At 44.2% G+C, this 18,483-nt stretch overlaps 1 protein-coding gene across 3 annotated transcripts in view; it reads right to left on the bottom strand.

Annotated features, from left to right (window-relative positions):
* ADARB1 (adenosine deaminase RNA specific B1) overlaps positions 1-12,421 on the bottom strand; it is a 105,244-nt gene extending 92,823 nt beyond the window's left edge. For 2 of the 3 annotated variants that reach the window (XM_073646557.1, XM_073646558.1), the window contains exon 1: positions 12,117-12,421. The gene's annotated coding sequence lies outside the window, so the exon portion shown is untranslated. The remainder of the gene's footprint in view (positions 1-12,116) is intronic. The other variant, XM_073646556.1, reaches the window with a different exon arrangement.
* Between the last annotated feature and the right edge of the window lie 6,062 nt (positions 12,422-18,483).

The following is an 18,483-nucleotide window of genomic DNA, read 5'->3' as shown; positions in this document are numbered from 1 at the left end:
CTAGACATCTGAATGATGCTGAATGGGCAGCACTGTTGCTTTGCAGAGCTGGGGTCCTGGGTTCAAATCCCACCAAGGACAACATCTGCAAGGAGTTTGTATGTTTTCCCCGTGTTTCCGTGGGTTTGCTCCAGATTCTCCAGTTTCCTCCCACACTCCAAAGACATACTGATAGGGAATTTCGATTGTGAGCCCCAATGGGGACAGTGCTGATAATGTCTGTAAAGCGCTGTGGAATTAATGGCGCTATTTGAGTAATAAATAAATGAGGGTTTAGTAATAGCAAAAGGGCTGGATGCAATAAACAAGGTGGAAAGTTAAGTATAGGAGCTGTGCATATACAGTGTCTTGCGAAAGTAATCACAACCCCTCTCTTCTTGGCATTTTTCATGTTTTTCTACCCCACAACCTGGAATTTCAGTTTTTTGGAGGGTTTGCATCAGTTCATGTCAAAAACATGCCTAAAACTGTGAACATTTGAATTTATTTTTATCGTGAAGCAAAGAAATAGGACAAAATAAGTGAAAACTTCAGTGTGCATAACTGTTCACCCCCCTAAAGTCAGTACTTTGTAGAGCCTCCTTTTGCGGCAATTACAGCTGCAAGTCGCTTTGGATAAGTCTCTGAGCTTTCCACATCTAGCCACTCGGATTTTTGCCCATTTTTCAATGCAAACTGCTCCAGCTCCTTCAAGTTAGATGGTTTCCTCTGGTGAACAGCAATCTTCAAATTTGACCACAGATGCTCAATTGGACTAAGGTCTGGGCTTTGACTAGGTCACTCCAAAATATTTACACATTTCCCCTTAAACAACTCGAGTGTTTCTTTAGCAGTATGTTTGGGGTCATTGTCTTGTTGGAAGGTGAACTTCAGTCCCAGTCTCAAATCACTGACAAACAAGTTTTGCTCAAGAATATCCCTGTATTTCGCACCATCCATCTTCCCCTCAACTTGGACCATTTTCCCTGTCCCTGCTGCCGAAAAACATCCCCACAGCATGATGCTTCCATCACCATGTTTCATTGTGAGGATGGTGTTCTTGGGGTGATGAGCTGTGCTGGTTTGGAGCCAGACAGCGTGTTTTTTTTTGTTGTCAACTTTGTCCCTAACTTGTTTGGAGATCTCCTTGGTCTTCGTGGTGTTTGGTTACTGGTACCTCTTGCTTAATGGTGTTGCAGCCTCTGTGGCCTTTCAGAAAAGGTGTGTATATACTGACACACCATGTGACACTTAGATTGGGCACACAGGTGGACTTCCTTTAACTAAGCATTTGACTTATGAAGGCAATTGCTTCCACCAGAAATTTTTAGAGGCTTCATCGAAAAGTGGTGAATACATATGCACATGCCATTTTTTAGTTATTTCATCCCATAAATTAAATTTATGCCTATCTTTTTCTCACTCCACTTCACCAACTTAGACTATTTAGTGCTGATGCATCACACACAAATCTGATTACAAAAAAATATTTACACAGGTTGTAATGTAACAAAATAGCCAAGGGGGTGAATATTTTCACAAGCAACTGAAAGCAAGTACATGAAAACAAGCGGACACAGTAGCATCCTGTATAAACAGACCTCAAATGCAGCCCATAATACTGGGAGAGATGCTCACAAGATAAAAATCTGAAACCAGGAACAGACTGAACATCGCATATACGACTAAGTTCACACAAGCGTTTTTTTTTTGTTTGTTTGTTTTTTAAAAGCTATTTTTTTAATCTGTATAATATCTGTTTTTAGGCCATTAAAATTAGACCAAATACAGTTTCCTATGTTAAAGAATTGCAATGTATCCATAAAAATTGGATGCTATACATTTGATCAGCATGGGATTTGATTATTTCTTATTTGCACAACCATAGACTTGAATGAGTAAATCTAATGAAATAAAACGTAAAAGACTAGTGCATGCTGCAATTTTTTTCAGGCAGGTATTCTGTCAGTGAAAAAATTTTTTATATGAACAGCCCTACGGAATAGCATTGAGTGCTGTCAAGTTTTTTCACAGATGGCACATGTACCAAGTTTGAAAAGGAATGAAGACTGCACAATGAAACGTCATGCAATTTTATTACCTAAAGATAATCACTAACATATGCAAAAAATAATTTTTTCCATGTCAAACGAATCTATAGCCTTTAAACAATGCAAAAAAGTCTATAGTGATGACCAGGTATTCGACAAATAACTGACGTCATAGGTAAAAAGGGTCCAGTGGGCTACATTTTCATCCTAAGAGATGCAGCACCAGGTTTGTCATGCAGCTGCTTGTTTTCATCCTACGAATGACACATGGGAGAGAGCTGTGGTCACATTTATATACCTGCATTCATTGGTCACATTAGTTGCAGAATATGGACCTCTAACAACTCTGCAAGCAGAGGTCTTATAAGCAAGAGGTTACTGATACAGCACGTTATTCATACTTGAGAAGTACAGAACTCTTCATTATACTAGGACTGAAGAAAAGATTCACCTTCAAAACAACTTCTGTCATGTGATCTTGAAACAGTGAAAATTTGACAAAAATAGAGGTGTAAACCAGAGGGGGGAATTTAGATATTAGCCCTCTAACCACTTTTTCTTAATAAAGGGTCCAAATTACAGACCCAAGGCAAATGCATAAAGACTGCTTATTAAAAAAACATTATATATTTTACAAAAGACATTTTCTTAATCCCGTAGATTGTTTGTTTAACAATCCCATAGAAAGGCATCTATCACACAGTCACAACACTGTCAGATTTTGTTTCAGTTGAAAGCTACTCCCCACTCCCCCAATCCTATAGACTTCATAATCCAACATTGTTGTGTGAATAAGGCCCTGCACTTGTGTGACCGTGGCCCAATAATCAGTATGGGACTGGCAATAATTGGCGTTTATTTCTTTCATGGGTTGGCCTGTCCTTGCTTGATGTACGGCCTACACTGTGTTCCAAATTATTATGCAAATAATATTTTCTCAGATTTTCCCAAATTACCTATATGAATTGCAGTCATTGTAATTTTCCAGTCAAATAACTATTAGAGTACAACTGAAAGGTTTTTGTACAAACTGCCTATGATAACAGTATATTTTCAAAAAAATAAAAAACTCAAACTGCACTCAAAATGCATGTTCCAAATTATTATGCACAGCAGAGTTTTCAACCTTTTCATTTTAATAAAGAACAAAAAAATGGTCATTTATGAAATTATAAGCATTAGCAGGTTATTACAAACTGAAATCAAACAGTTTTCAACTCAAAACTTTATTCTAGGTGATGTTAAATTTTCACATAGGACCCCTTGTTCGAAAGAAGCTTCTGAACACTCTCGTCCATTGAATTTGTCAGGTTTTGGATGGTTTCTGCTTCAATTGTTTTGCATGAGGACAGAATACCCTCCCAGAGCTGTTGCTTAGATGTGAACTGCCTCCCGCCATCATAGACGCTCCTTTTGATGATGCTCCAGAGGTTCTCAATGGGGTTGAGGTCAGGGGAGCATGGGTGCCACACCATAAGTTTGTCCCCTTTTATGCCCATAGCAGCCAGAGATGCAGATGTGTTATGTGCAGCATGAGATGGGGCATTATCATGCATGAAAATGATCTTGCTGCGGAATGCACGGTTGTTGTTCTTCTTGAACCATGGAAGGAAGTGCTGTTTGAGAAACTCAACATACATTATGGAGTTCATCTTTACCCCTTGTTAGCGCCGTAGCCGTGTTTGCATGGGGTGTCCATCAACCAGCCATCCTCCACTCCATCCATCTGGACCATCGAGATCATTTCATGCATGATAATGCCCCATCTCATGCTGCACAAAGCACATCTGCATCTCTGGCTGCTATGGGCATAAAAGGGGACAAACTTATGGTGTGGCACCCATGCTCCCCTGACCTCAACCCCATTGAGAACCTCTGGAGCATCATCAAAAGGAGCGTCTATGATGGCGGGAGGCAGTTCACATCTAAGCAACAGCTCTGGGAGGGTATTCTGTCCTCATGCAAAACAATTAAAGCAGAAACCATCCAAAACCTGACAAATTCAATGGACGAGAGAGTTCAGAAGCTTCTTTCGAACAAGCGGTCCTATGTGCAAATGTAACATCACCTAGAATAAAGTTTTGAGTTGAAAACTGTTTGATTTCAGTATGTAATAACCTGCTAATGCTTATAATTTCAAAAATGACAATTTTTTTGTTCTTTATTAAAATAAAAAGGTTGAAAACTCTGCTGTACATAATAATTTGGAACATGCATTTTGAATGCAGTTTGAGTTTTTTATTTTTTTTTAAAATATACTGTTATCATAGGCAGTTTGTACAAAAACCTTTCAGTTGTACTCTAATAGTTATTTGACTGGAAAATTACAATGACTGCAATTCATATAGGTAATTTGGGAAAATCTGAGAAAATATTATTTGCATAATAATTTGGAACACAGTGTAAAGCTCCCAACCATATGAAAGCTAATTATAGCTTTTATTCTATGTTTCTGAATCAAACTTAGAAAGAAAAATGTGTTCAGTAGTGGGGGAAGTGGGGGGTGGTTATCCTTAAATAAAAACTTGTCTAAACAAGTCATATAAGTAAAGGGGTTTAGACATTACAGACAGTGACAGCTTATCACTGGGGGATGCCACTATTTTGATTGTTGGGAGTCTGGCCGATTACAATTTTCACAGTGCAATATAGCGGTGACAGCTTTCACTTATATGTCACAACATTCTCTCTTTGAAGAGAAACTGTCGCCAGAAATAATGCTGTTAACCTGCAGATATGCGGCTAATCTACAGGTTAACAGTGTTATGCTGCACGATGCCTGCACGCAGCCGAATGCAACAGGGAGAAAATTAACTTTATTCTCCCGCCAGCATTCGGTGTTCAGTCACGGGGGCGGCACTGGTTCAGTCACCGCTCTGAGTATACAGAGCGGCCGTTTTAACCGCAACCCCGGCCCTGACTGACAGCCTGCCTCAATGCAGAGTCAGTGTCAGTCAGGGACAGGGTCGCTGTTACAGCTGCCGCTTTGTATACTCAGAGCAGTGACTGAACCCGCGTAGCCACTGCCCCTATGTCTGAAACCGAATGCTGGCAGGGAGAATAAAGTTAATATTCTCCCTGCTGCATTCGGCTGCGTGCAGGTGCCGGGCAGCATACGGTACTAACTGCTGTTAACCTACAGATTAACTGCGTCATTTCTGGTGGCATATTCTCTTTAAGTTGACCAACTACGTAGTGTGCCAGTTCATTCAGTTGGGGGAAAAAATTACAAAACTCTGACATGCCCCATCCTTGCATTCACCAGACATGCACTGTCAAGAGACAATCTGGCAGGGGACATTTATCCATTCTGTACTGATAGTTTCATTGTGCTCTTAAGTAAAACATTTGTGAAAAAACACCCTCAGCTATAAAAAGGAAAATATATTTTAGTAGAACATTATTTTAAACAATAAAAAGGTGCCGTGCTCCCATAATACTGCCTATGGTGCGTACAGACATCACTGACTCGCCTTTGTACGCCAATCCGACAACAGCAAAACCAATCTTTCCATATATTACAGTGCCTGTCACTGCAAAGGAAACATAGCTACAGTACAGACCAAAAGTTTGGACACACCTTCTCATTTAAAGATTTTTCTGTATTTTCATGACTATGAAAATTGTACATTCACACTGAAGGCATCAAAACTATGAATTAACACATGTGGAATTATATACTTAAAAAAGTGTGAAAAAACTGAAAATATGTCTTATATTCTAGGTTCTTCAAAGTAACCACCTTTTGCTTTGATGACTGCTTTGCACACTCTTGCATTCTCTTGATGAGCTTCAAGAGGTAGTCACCGGAAATGGTTTTCACTTCACAGGTGAGCCCTGTCAGGTTTAATAAGTGGGATGTCTTGCCTTATAAATGGGGTTGGGACCATCAGTTGTGTTGTGCAGAAGTCAGGTGGATACACAGCTGATAGTTCTACTGAATAGACTGTTAGAATTTGTATTATGGCAAGAAAGAAGCAGCTAAGTAAAGAAAAAGGAGTGGCCATCATTACTTTAAGAAATGAAGGTCAGTCAGTCCGAAAAATTGGGAAAACTTTAAAAGTGTCCCCAAGTGCAGTTGCAAAAACCATCAAGCACTACAAAGAAACTGGCTCACATGAGGACCGCCCCAGGAAAGGAAGACCAAGAGTCACCTCTGCTTCTGAGGATAAGTTTATCCGAGTCACCAGCCTCAGAAATCGCAGGTTAACAGCAGCTCAGATTAGAGACCAGGTCAATGCCACACAGAGTTCTAGAAGCAGACACATCTCTACAACAACTGTTAAGAGGAGACTTTGTGCAGCAGGCCTTCATGGTAAAATAGCTGCTAGGAAACCACTGCTAAGGACAGGCAACAAGCAGAAGAGACTTGTTTGGGCTAAAGAACACAAGGAATGGACATTAGACCAGTGGAAATCTGGGCTTTGGTCTGATGAGTCCAAATTTGAGATCTTTGGTTCCAACCATCGTGTCTTTGTGCGACGCAGAAAAGGTGAACGGATGGACTCTGCATGCCTCGTTCCCACCATGAAGCATGGAGGAGGAGGTGTGATGGTGTGGGGGTGCTTTGCTGGTGACACTGTTGGGGATTTATTCAAAATTAAAGGCATACTGAACCAGCATGGCTACCACAGCATCTTGCAGCAGCATGCTATTCCATCCGGTTTGCGTTTAGTTGGACCATCATTTATTTTTCAACAGGACAATGACCCCAAACACACCTCCAGGCTGTGTAAGGGCTATTTGACCAAGCAGGAGAGTGATGGGGTGCTGCGCCAGATGACCTGGCCTCCACAGTCACCAGACCTGAACCCAATCGAGATGGTTTGGGGTGAGCTGGACCGCAGACTGAAGGCAAAAGGGCCAACAAGTGCTAAGCATCTCTGGGAACTCCTTCAAGATTGTTGGAAGACCATTTCCGGTGACTACCTCTTGAAGATCATCAAGAGAATGCCAAGAGTGTGCAAAGCAGTCATCAAAGCAAAAGGTGCCTGCTTTGAAGAACCTAGAATATAAGACATATTTTCAGTTGTTTCACACTTTTTTGTTAAGTATATAATCCCACATGTGTTAATTCATAGTTTTGATGCCTTCAGTGTGAATGTACAATTTCCATAGTCATGAAAATACAGAAAAATCTTTAAATGAGAAGGTGTGTCCAAACTTCTGTACTGTAGATGAGATTTTTCTCTGTTAGGGTATGTGCACACGGTCGGTATTGGCAGCGCTTTGAATGCAGCATACTTTATGCTGCATCCAAAGCGCTGCACGCAAGTGAATCCGCATGTGTTCATTGAATGTGTTCAGTGTTGAACGTGTTCATTGAACACATGTGGATTCACTGCATCTTAAACATTACAGTGATATAATTTCTCTTGCGGAGACAAGCGTCTCCGCTAGAGAAGTTGACATGCTGCGGTCTGTAAAGACGTGCCGCATGTCTGTGTCCGCGGGAAAGCCGCAGGTGTATGGAGACGCATAATGGGCATGGGATTTGTATAAATCCCATTCACTATGCTCTAACATCTGGCCGCTGCAGATTGCACGCAGCCCAAGTGCGCAGCGTAAGTGCGCAGCGTGCAATCCGCAGCAATTACTGATCTTGTGCACGTACCCTTATACAAGCTGATTGACAATTCGTCGAGAAACCATAACTGGGTGTCAGTTGATTGCAGCTCTGGATCTAACTTGCAGTATGGATTAATTTTATATTTAAACTGATTTACAGATGCAGCGACACCAAATATGCTGTTATATTTTCAAAACAAAAAGGGAGTCGATTTGTGCTTTAAAAAAAATGCAAAAAAGTTTAAAAAAAGAATGGATTTTATAGCTTTTCATAAGGGACTAAACCAGCAAATCACTGTTGGGCTTTATAAAAGTACCAACATGGCGGAAACAGGAGCCCATTGGCACAACATAATGGAGTCACAGCTGGCTCTGATAGCTGCAGTTAGAAGGCAGAGGCAGACTGTACAACACAGCCAATGCCTACAAGATATCATGGTCGGTTCCTCCGCTCACTCATACATGTATCTGACATAAAACTATCTTACTGCAGATTTCAGGAAGGGGTTAAGCAGAATAGCCTTCTTGTGGCAAGTGCCTTCCCCATCAGGAAAACAAAGTACATCCTGATTCTGTGTTATGTTTTTATTTCCATACATAACATTGAGTCCTGTCCAAACAGACACAACCTCTGATGACAACACTGAGAACAGAATTCCACATATAGTACACTCCTACGTTCATCATTAAAGGGAACCTATCAGCAGGATTTAGGCCTCAAATAGCCATATATCTATGACATAGTGAGAATTATATTCTATTTTCTGTCACATTCAGGATGAGGCCATATTTAGATATCAGTGATTTTTCTCACATGTAAACAATGTACCGATTTTCATAAGTTTGTCAATTTATATTATCAGTGTTATCAATTTTTCTCATTCTACAGAAAAAATATATATCATCAGGGAGGTTTGTCAATCTTCTCCTACCAAACAGTGAAAAATGGGCAACTCTAGGATGCAACCAAGATGACATCCATGTGCTGTCCAAGTGTTTCACAGATCCATAGACTTGAATAGACAAGTTTGATCTGTGCACTACTTGGATGAAAAAAAAGGACTTATTTTTCAGATACTTAGACAGTGAACAGCTACAGACTGCAACAGATACGTGTTCTAGCTGTAAAAGTCTGTCTGAGGTCCAACAGAGGGGATGGACTTTAATCATTGTAATCAAATTACAGTAAGGCTTCATTCAGACATAGTTTCTCACGTACGAGAAAAATTGACCCATTATTATCAGTGTCATCAGTTTCTCGCAGGTGGAGTAAAAAAAAAAAAAAAAAAAGTTTCTCCACCTTCTCCTTTCTGATGGTGTAAATCAGGCACTCTGATGACATCCGAGTGGAGACCGATTTTTTTTCACGGACCCATACACTTGCATTGCCGATTTCGATCCAACCCTTGGATCAAAATTGGACATGTCTCTGAGATTTTCAGGAGCCATGTGAATGGCCTCATAGGCTATCACATGAAAAACACGTATAGCACTCATATGTGAAAAACTGACATCTGAATGTGGCCTGAAAAATCAAGAGGGTGGAGCTGTTCTACTAAATAGTCAAAAAGGACAGAGCCCTCCTATCTTGATTGAGATAGCAGACCAGGTATATGAGCACAAGCCTCCTCTAGTGACATCTTCTCCATCTACAACAAGGTTTTGGTGCAACTTCTCTTTACATCAGAGGGGAAATAAATAAGCCACGTAGAAGAACAGCAGTTCAAACGTTCTGACCTTGATGGTGCAATCATAGCCATACAGGGGATTTCCATTTAAAAAGTTCACCCCACTATTTATACATTTCCTATTGAATAGAATTGACAGTAGCTGCATATTCCTCCTCCTACTGACCTGCATTCATTTTCGTGAATTATGGGGCACAAGTGATCTGTGTTATAGGCACATTTATAATGGAATCACGCCTTTAAAAAAGGTGAACATGCTTTACCAGATGTTCTGAGAGGAGATAACTTCTCAATACCAGAGTTGCTCACTTAGTTAAGAGAAAGGATGCACAAGTCATCCTCTAAACTGGAAGATGTGCAAAACATTACAAACAGCAACATATGAGATCTCAAAGAAAGGGTAAAAAAATGCATTTTGTACAAGACAAACTGGGGAAAAAAACGCCACAATTGAGCCTTGTGAGAGGCCCATTTTATTATCTCAGTTGGATACTGAAAAACTGGTACACATTACAATGCGAGGTATGGCTGTACATGTTAGCATGGTGCTGAGGGATGCTGTGATCAGCTTCCTAATGACAGGATCTACGTGTGGGGGAAGGGCACAAATGCTGCAGCAGGCTCTCTGTATGCAGAGCAATCTAGATGTCAATCTAATACTTGTTATTCATTAATTCCCGATTGTGTCACTTACGTTTCAGAATGCGCTATGTACAGAAACCCCATTAAGTTGTATGATTTCACACACGCAAATAGCTTTATACTCAGGGGCCTTAAGAAATAGAATCTATTTTTAAAGGTGACATCGTATATATAGTAAAGGGTCATTGTATACGTAGATTAGAATCAAGCAGAAATACTACAAAGCTCTCCATCCGCACATAAGAAAGGGTCACCCTCCAAACATCAACTCCGAACTTCATAATCTAAATTTAGTTATAGTCAAGAACTATGGACAAGAAATGTAGGATAAGCATCCTCAATGGCTACTGTAAGTCACAATTTGGCTAATGTTTCCCTTTATTTTTTTTTAAATCTCACATAACTGATACTCAATAGGGGTCTCTAGATCAGACAGTGCACAACCTCAATACCGGAGATAAAACAAAAAGAAGCAGATGGTCAAGCAGGCCCATAAACTAGGCTCAGCCTAATTAAATCACTGCTTACAAAGCACCATGATAAACAATGAGGAACCTGGTAAAGGATGTGTCCAGCTAGATGCTGATAGCACCACACTTCAAACTTGGGTACTTTATTTTTGCATTTATTTTTCACATTGACTTTATTTCTATGTATTATTTTTTATAAACTAGGCATCAATCTAAATAAAAGAATATACAATATACTCTGGCACTGTCATTTACGCGTCCAATATAATAAAAATAAAAAGTGACCAAAACTGCAGTGAGAAGGGTACAACCATCGTCAATACTCCTCACATCTGATTGTAGGGTCTGATTATTTTGGATCCATATAAATCTCTAGAAATTAAAGAAAAGTCACTTATTGCAATCTCCCAGAGCTGCCGCACCAATGGTTTTGTGGGTCATGGCAGAGTGACTAGCAGGAACACAGCAATGAAAAAAAATCTTAAGTAAACCACATTGATCTGCATGTCCGTCAGAGAGAAATACTGCCAGGAGGGAGTCCAGAAAGTGGCCACAGAGGCTCCCGTTGGAATAAAGGTTTTGGGGGTTTCTGAGAGGACATAGAGCTTGGTGGAGAGCACTTTATAAATGTGAACCTAGGCTTAGTAGAACAACTAGAAATATACTCAGAGGCTCTGTCTCTGTCAAGACAACATAAAGGCGAAACATACATGAGATTTGAGTAGTAGCCTATAACTAATCAGATCCCGGCGGGCACTTTTTTTTTTTTTAGTGATCTACCTGATTGTATGAACAGTAGTCTGCACACACGTCACAACTGCGTACAGTATGTATGGGCAGAACATGCTCCCTGCGGTGTCTCCATATGGACTGACACAGATAAATGACTGATCTATATAGTAGTAATGTCACGCTGTATGGTTGTGCATTATGATACAGATTATAAGTAATTCCCATATTGTGTGAACTTTCTGCACTCTATTAAAAGAGGTTTATGAAGGACCTAAACAAAAGCAGCCAGCGTTTTCAGAGAGTCATGGTCTGTCCTTTAGCTTCCTATGGACATCTGCTCTGCTTTTTCTTTGCATTAGTTTTTTCTCCGTCCGTCATGAGACATAGAGGTTGAACTGATCAGACTGATGCACGTCAGTCAGGAAAGTCCTGCAATAGCACCACCTTGTCCATAAAGCGGAGCACATGATCCATCATCAGGGCTTTACAGATGAACCCCCCTGTCCTGTGCACAGCAGACCACCTACCTACAACTCACAATGCTCATAACTACACAGATGCCCCTCTGACTGTAAATGAGGCGATCGTCCATTGCATCAGATGTCAGATTACCAGGTGGCTTGTAGTTGGGATGTGCTGATGATCACTGACGATCGTTGGGATCGTTTTAGGTCTACGGTAGATAGAAACCGTCTCCATCAGTGAGAAGCTTTCTGCTGTATAATGGATCAGCAGCAGATGACTGGGGGGATCGGCCACCAATAGTCAGAGAATGGCCACCACAGGCCAGGTATCGGCCACCAGTGGTCAGAGAATGGCCACCACCATAGAGCAGCCTGCCCATCCTCACCTGACAGCCGCACACATGCAGCCCCCGCACAATGAATGGCTCCGTGCAGCAGCCCTGTGACAGCAGCAGGCACATAGCAGCACACGGCGCGGCAGCCCTCCCTCCTCACTGAGGAGCGGTACACCCCGGCTCTCACCTTCACGGTCTGAGAGAATCACGGACAGGCCGGTCGGCGGGGCTCCCCGGTGGTCTCAGCAGCGTTCTCCGTTGCACAATAGTCTCTGTCACGTATGACAAGCCGGCGGGGCCGTCTCCTGTATCCGCGCCGCTCCTGTCAGTCAGGTGCACCTTCCCAGTCAGCCGGAGCTCGGTGCTGTGCAGTGTGCCCGGTGCTGCGCACTCTCTCACAGCTCACACGCAGCGCTCCGCGATTCTCCTCCCGCCAACAAGGCGCGCGCGACGCCGGCCAATCAGAGCGCGCAGCACCTCGTCCCTGCCCACGCCCACTGCGCGTCCCCGCGGCACCAACAATAGTCTGCGTACAGAGGGCGCGCTCCGCCCACAACTTGCGTGCGTCACTTTCTGAAGCCCAGAAGGTGACATGTTGGTAACGGGCAGAGTCACGTCGGGGGAGAGAAGCGGCTGCAGCTGTCGCCCTGTGGCAAGTTTCAGCCTATAATATTGGCGTCGGGGGATTTAGCTTCTGCTCACAGGAGAGGATAGTGTCTCCCTGTTCTTTACAAGCTCCAATTAATTCTATTTGTATTGCTTTTATCCTACAATGGAGCAAAGCAAGAGTGTGAGGTTCCCGGAGGTGAGGAGCCGAGTGCACGGGCTGCAGGCTGATAGCACAGGGCAGTGCGCTGAACCCATCTGACGCGTGGACCCGCTGGGCACCTGCCTGGGGCACCACGAGCAGTGGGGCTCCTGCTGATCTGTGGATGTTATGGAATATCTAAACTTTAGGACAACTTTACACTAAAAGAATGGCTGTGTTTAGCTGAGCATTCTTCATGCTGGTGACCTAGTAGTGCGCTGCCTCCTTCACCTTAAAAATAGCAGAATATATCCTGAAAAAGAAGAGAGTGTTCTCTCCGCTAACAGCGGTCAGATAAGATTCCAGCGTCCTCCGTCCTCAAGCATTCTGAAATGGTGACATTATGCAGGGGGGCATCAGCGGAGAGAAAGGAGCAGTCTCCTCCCTGCTGAATGTGCCAGAAGCCTAGAACATATGGGCCCCCCATCTGCCACCAGGTGAATAAGGGTGCGTTCACATTGCGTCTGGTACACGCTCGGTGGCCCTGTCAGAGCATACGTCCCCACACAACAGGATTCAGACGTATGCACCGGCGGGGCCACAGACCGCAATAATCAGTTTATATGGGGAGAGAAGGAAAGATCTGAATTAAGTATGACCCCAAGACAGCGGGCTTGTTGCTGGGGGTTAATGGCGGAGCCACACACGGAGATGGCAATATTGGGCATAAGTAGATTAGTGGAGGGAGGAAACACAAGATGTTCAGTTTTTGCTGGGTTCAGTTTCAGATAGAGGGAAGACATGATGTTAGAGATGGAGGAAAGACAATCACTGGTGTTTTGTAATAATTCAGGGGTGAGGTTAGGAAACGATGTGTATAATTGGGTGTCATCAGCATAGAGATGGTACTGAAAGCAGAATCTACTAATTGTTTTGTCCAATAGGGGTGGTGTATAAGGAGAAGAGGAGGGGGCCTAGGACCGATCCTTGAGGAACCCCGACAGTAAGGGGAAGGGGAGAAGAAGAGGAGCCTGCAAAAGATACCGTGAAGGAGCGGTCAGAGAGGTAGGAGGAGAAACAGGAGAGAACAGTGTCCTTGAGCCCCATAGAGCAGAGCATAGTGAGGAGGAGCTGGTGATCCACAGTGTCGAATACTGCAGAGAGATCCAGGAGAATCAGCAGGGAGTAGTGACCATTAGATTTAGCTGTTAGTAGATCATTAAGGACTTTAGTGAGAGCAGTTTCAGTGGAGTGTAAAGAGCGGAAACCGGATTGTAGAGGTCAAGAAGAGAGTTATCTGAGAGCAGATTAGACAGGAGTGGACCAAACGTTCCAGGAGTTTAGTGATGAAGGGGAGATTAGACTCCAGTCTGTAGTTAGCACAGTTTTGGTCGAGGGATGACTTTTTAATTGATGGATGTATGCTGGAGTGTTTAAATGAGGAGGGAAAGATACCAGATGAGAGAGATTAAATATTTCAGTTAGGTGAGTGGTGACAGTCGGGGAAAGGGATTGAAGGAGATGTGAGGGAATAGGGTCACTGGTGCAGGTGGTAGGGCGAGAAGATGCAAGGAGCATGAGCACTTCTTCTTTTGTCACTGGTTCAAAGACAGAGAGTGAACTAGATGTCATGGGAGAGGGTGGATAATGCATGGTATTAGGGAATTGGGAGAAAATTTCCTGTCTGATATGGTCAATTTTTTCTTTGAAATAATTAGCCAGATCGTCAGCGCTGAGGTCGGTAGTCGGGGTTTTCACTCTTGGTTGGAGGAGGAAATGAAAAGTGTCAAAGAGGCGTTTAGGATTTTTGGAAAGTTTCGAGAGGTGAAGGGCGGAGTTGTATGTTTTAACCATAAATTTATAATGGATGAAGTCTTCGGCTAGATTAGATTTTCTCCACAGACAATGGTGACTCTGCTGTGCATCATTTTCAAGAGTGTACGCCTACTGGTGACAGACACCCAGATGTAGCAGACTACGTCTAGGTGTATGCCTCCAGTAGGCGTAAAGGCTCGAAAATTATTTAGCGTGCACGTCGCTCTGCGGCACCAAAATAGTCTATGGCCCCGTCGGTGCATACATCCAAATTCTGTTTTGTCTGGACATACCAGAATCCGTCCCTTCCTATCCCTCAATCTACTAAAATGCTTGTGAATGCCCTAATCATCTCCTGCCTCGACTACTGCAACATCCTCCTCTGGCCTTCCTGCTAACACTCTCGCTCCCCTCCAGTCCATCCTTAATTCTGCTGCCCAGCTAATACATCTGTAGCATCGGCGTCTCTGCCTCCTGCCCGGCAGAGACGACGTCCCCCTTACCGCCGCAGTCCTGCTCCGGCGTCTTCCGACCTCCCTGCAGCTGCGGCTGCTGCACGCAGCTTCCCCGGCTCTGTGCTAAGGGCGCGCACGCGCCCGCCCGCTCCCTCCCTCTTAAAGGGGCCGCGCGCGCCATCCTAAAAAGTCCCCGGCCAATGGCCAGAGGACTTCCCCTATAAAAGGCACCTCCTCCAATATGGAGGTGCCCGTGCAAGGTTGTAGCTTTGTGTATTAAACTCTGCTTCAGCCCTCAGGTCCCGCTGCTATGCCTGACTACAAGTCCTGCCTGCCCGCCAGCCTGACTACAAGTCCTGCCCGCCAGCCTGACTACCAGTCCTGCCCGCCTGCCTGACTACCAGTCCTGTCCGCCAGCTTGTCTACTCTCCAGCCCGACAGTCTGCCTACGGTCCAGTCTGTCTATGGGCCCAACACGCTTGCTTACCTGGAAGCATCTTCCAGTTACCTGCCGTGCCTACTAGCCTGCCTACCTGGAGGCTCCTGATTGTTACCTGACATGTCTACCTGTCTGCCTACCTGGAGGCTCCTGCTTGTTACCTGCCGTGTCTACCTGTCAGCCTACCTGGAGGCTCCTGCTTGTTACCTGCCGTGTCTACCTGTTAGCCTACCTGGAGGCTCCTGCTTGTTACCTGCCGTGTCTACCTGTCAGCCTACCTGGAGGCTCCTGCTTGTTACCTGCCGTGTTTACCTGTCAGCCTACCTGGAGGCTCCTGCTTGTTATCCTGCCGTGCCTAACTGTCCATCTGCCCGGATCACTCGTCAGCCTGCTTGCCGTGCTCATCTGCTGTACCGGTCAGTCCCTGCCTTCTGACCTGTGGGAGCCACCTGCTCTCATACAAGGTCGGTCCCCAGAGTAGCACCTGGTCCCTCTGCTCGGTCCCTCCCGGGTCACAGAGTCGATTGAGCCGCCGTACGACCTTGGTCGGTCCGAGTTGACACCTAGTCACGCCCCTCTGGTCCCTCCTTGTACCGCAGCACAGAGGTTCCACCACCTGGATCCGTAACAACATCTCTCTCCCCGCTACTCCTCCGCTTCTCCTCTTTGCAAATCCCTTGACTGGCTCTCATTTCCCCAGTATATCCAGTTCAAACTTCTAACACTGACCTACAAAGCCATCCAAAACCTCTCTCCTTCGTACATCTCCGAACTAATCTCCCGATATCTTCCCTCACGTAATCTCTGGTCCTCCCAATACCTCCTTTTCTCCTCCACACTTACTCGTTCCTCACCCAATCGCCTCCAAGGCTCCTCCCGAATATCCCCCCATCTTCTGGAATTCTGTGCCTCAACACATCTGATTATCCACCACATTCAGATTCTTCAGAAGGAACCTGAAAATCCATCTCTTCAAGAAAGTTTACAGCCTGCCATGACTATGCTGCCTCCTCACCACCACCGGAGCTGCTGCAACCCCCCAACCTACTGTCTCCTTGCCCACCATCCTGTAGAATGTAAACCCGCGAGGGCAGGGTCCTCTTCCCCCTGTACCAATCTATCATTGTTAGTTTGTTTACTGTAAGTGATATCTGTATTTTTTATGTAACCCTTTCTCATGTACAGCACCATGGAATCAATGGCGCTATATAAATAAATAATATGCCCCGACGGGACCACCGAGCCTGTACTAGGCGCAATATGAAAGCACCCTAACTTAGCAAAAATGAAACAATGTTTTGAGTGGAGTATATAGGAGGACGAGAGCTGCAGAGAAGGAGAAAATAGGTAAACTTCCAAAATTAACATCGTGGCTCAACACAACTGTGACCGACACTTACCATGCCTACAGATATAGCATCCACATCAGCATCTACTCCTGCAATGTCAGCCACTAGTACTGTTCTGTGAGTCGGGTGAGCCCGGTAGCAGCGCCCGCGAATGGGCTCCCTTGCTTGTTCAGGGCCCTGACACTTGCAATACTTAACTCTCTCCGTACCCCACTGCTCCGGTGTCTTTCGCGTCTTCTAAATCTTTGACGTCTCAGCTCAGGGGGCGAGATTTGGAAGATGCTGAGGAGTCCGGAGCAGCAGCGGCCAGCAAGGAGAGGTGAATATTTGATTTTTTTATGTATGGAGTAAGATATGGGACCCATACTGTATGGAGCAATATATGGGGCCCATTCTGTATTGAGCAATATATGGGGTCCATTCTGTATGGAGCAATATATGGGGCCCATTCTGTATGGAGCAATATATGGGGCCCATTCTGTATGGAGAATTATATGGGGCCCATTATGTTTGGAGCATTATATGGGGCACATTCTGTATGGAGCATTATATGGGGCCCATACTGTATGGAGCATTATATGGGGCCCATTATGTATGGAGCATTATATGGGGCCCATTCTGTATGGAGCAATGTATGGGGCCCTTTCTGTATGGAGAATTATATGGGGCCAATTATGTATGGAGCATTATATGAGGCCCATTCTGTATGGATCAATATATGGGGCCCATACTGTATGGAGCATTATATGGGGTCCATACTGTATGGAGCATTATATGAGGCCCATTCTGTATGGAGCGATATATGGGGCCCATTATGTATGAAGCATTATATGGGGCCCATTCTGTATGGAGCAATATATGGGACACATTCTGTATGGAGCAATATATGGGGCCTATTCTGTATGGAGCAATATATGGGGCCCTTTATGTATGGAGCATTATATGGGGCCCATTCTGTATGGAGCAAGATATGGGGCCCATTCTCTTTGGAGCAATATATGGGGCCCATTATGTATGGAGCAATATATGGGGTCCATACTGTATGGAGCATTATATGGGGCCCATTCTGTATGAAGCAATATATGGGGCTCATTCTGTATGGAGCAATATATGGGGCCCATTCTGTATGGAGCATTATATGGGGCCCCTTATTCTGTATGGAGTAATATATGGGGTCCATTGTTCTGAAGCATTATATGAAGCATTATATGGAGCCCATTCTGTATGGAGCAATATATGGGGCCCATTATGTAGGGAGCATTATATGGGGCCCATTCCGTATGGAGCAATATATGGGGCCCATTCTGTATGGAGAATTATATGGGGTCCATTCTGTATGGAGCAATATATGGGGCCCATTCTGTATGGAGAATTATATGGGGTCCATTCTGTATGGAGCAATATATGGGGTCCATACTGTAGGGAGCATTATATGGGGCCAATTCTGTATGGAGCATTATATGGGGCCCATTCTGTATGGAGCAATATATGGAGCACATTCTGTATGGAGCAATATATGGGGCCCATTATGTTTGGAGCAATATATGGGGTCCATTATGTATGGAGCAATATATGGGGCCCATTATGTATGGAGCAATATATGGGGCCCATTCTGTATGGAGCATTATATGGGGTCCATACTGTATGGAGCATTATATGGGGCCCATTCTGTATGGAGCAATATATGGGGTCCATTATTCTGTATGGATCATTATATGGGGTTCATTATTCTGTATGAAGCATTATAG

This window comes from Phyllobates terribilis, unplaced genomic scaffold (assembly GCF_046119375.1).
Source record: "Phyllobates terribilis strain yellow unplaced genomic scaffold, ASM4611937v1 Scaffold_9__5_contigs__length_417890890, whole genome shotgun sequence".
NCBI lineage: Eukaryota > Metazoa > Chordata > Amphibia > Anura > Dendrobatidae > Phyllobates > Phyllobates terribilis.
The sequence above is the reverse complement of the archived record's forward strand: the minus strand, read 5'-3'. Positions and strand labels throughout refer to the sequence as shown.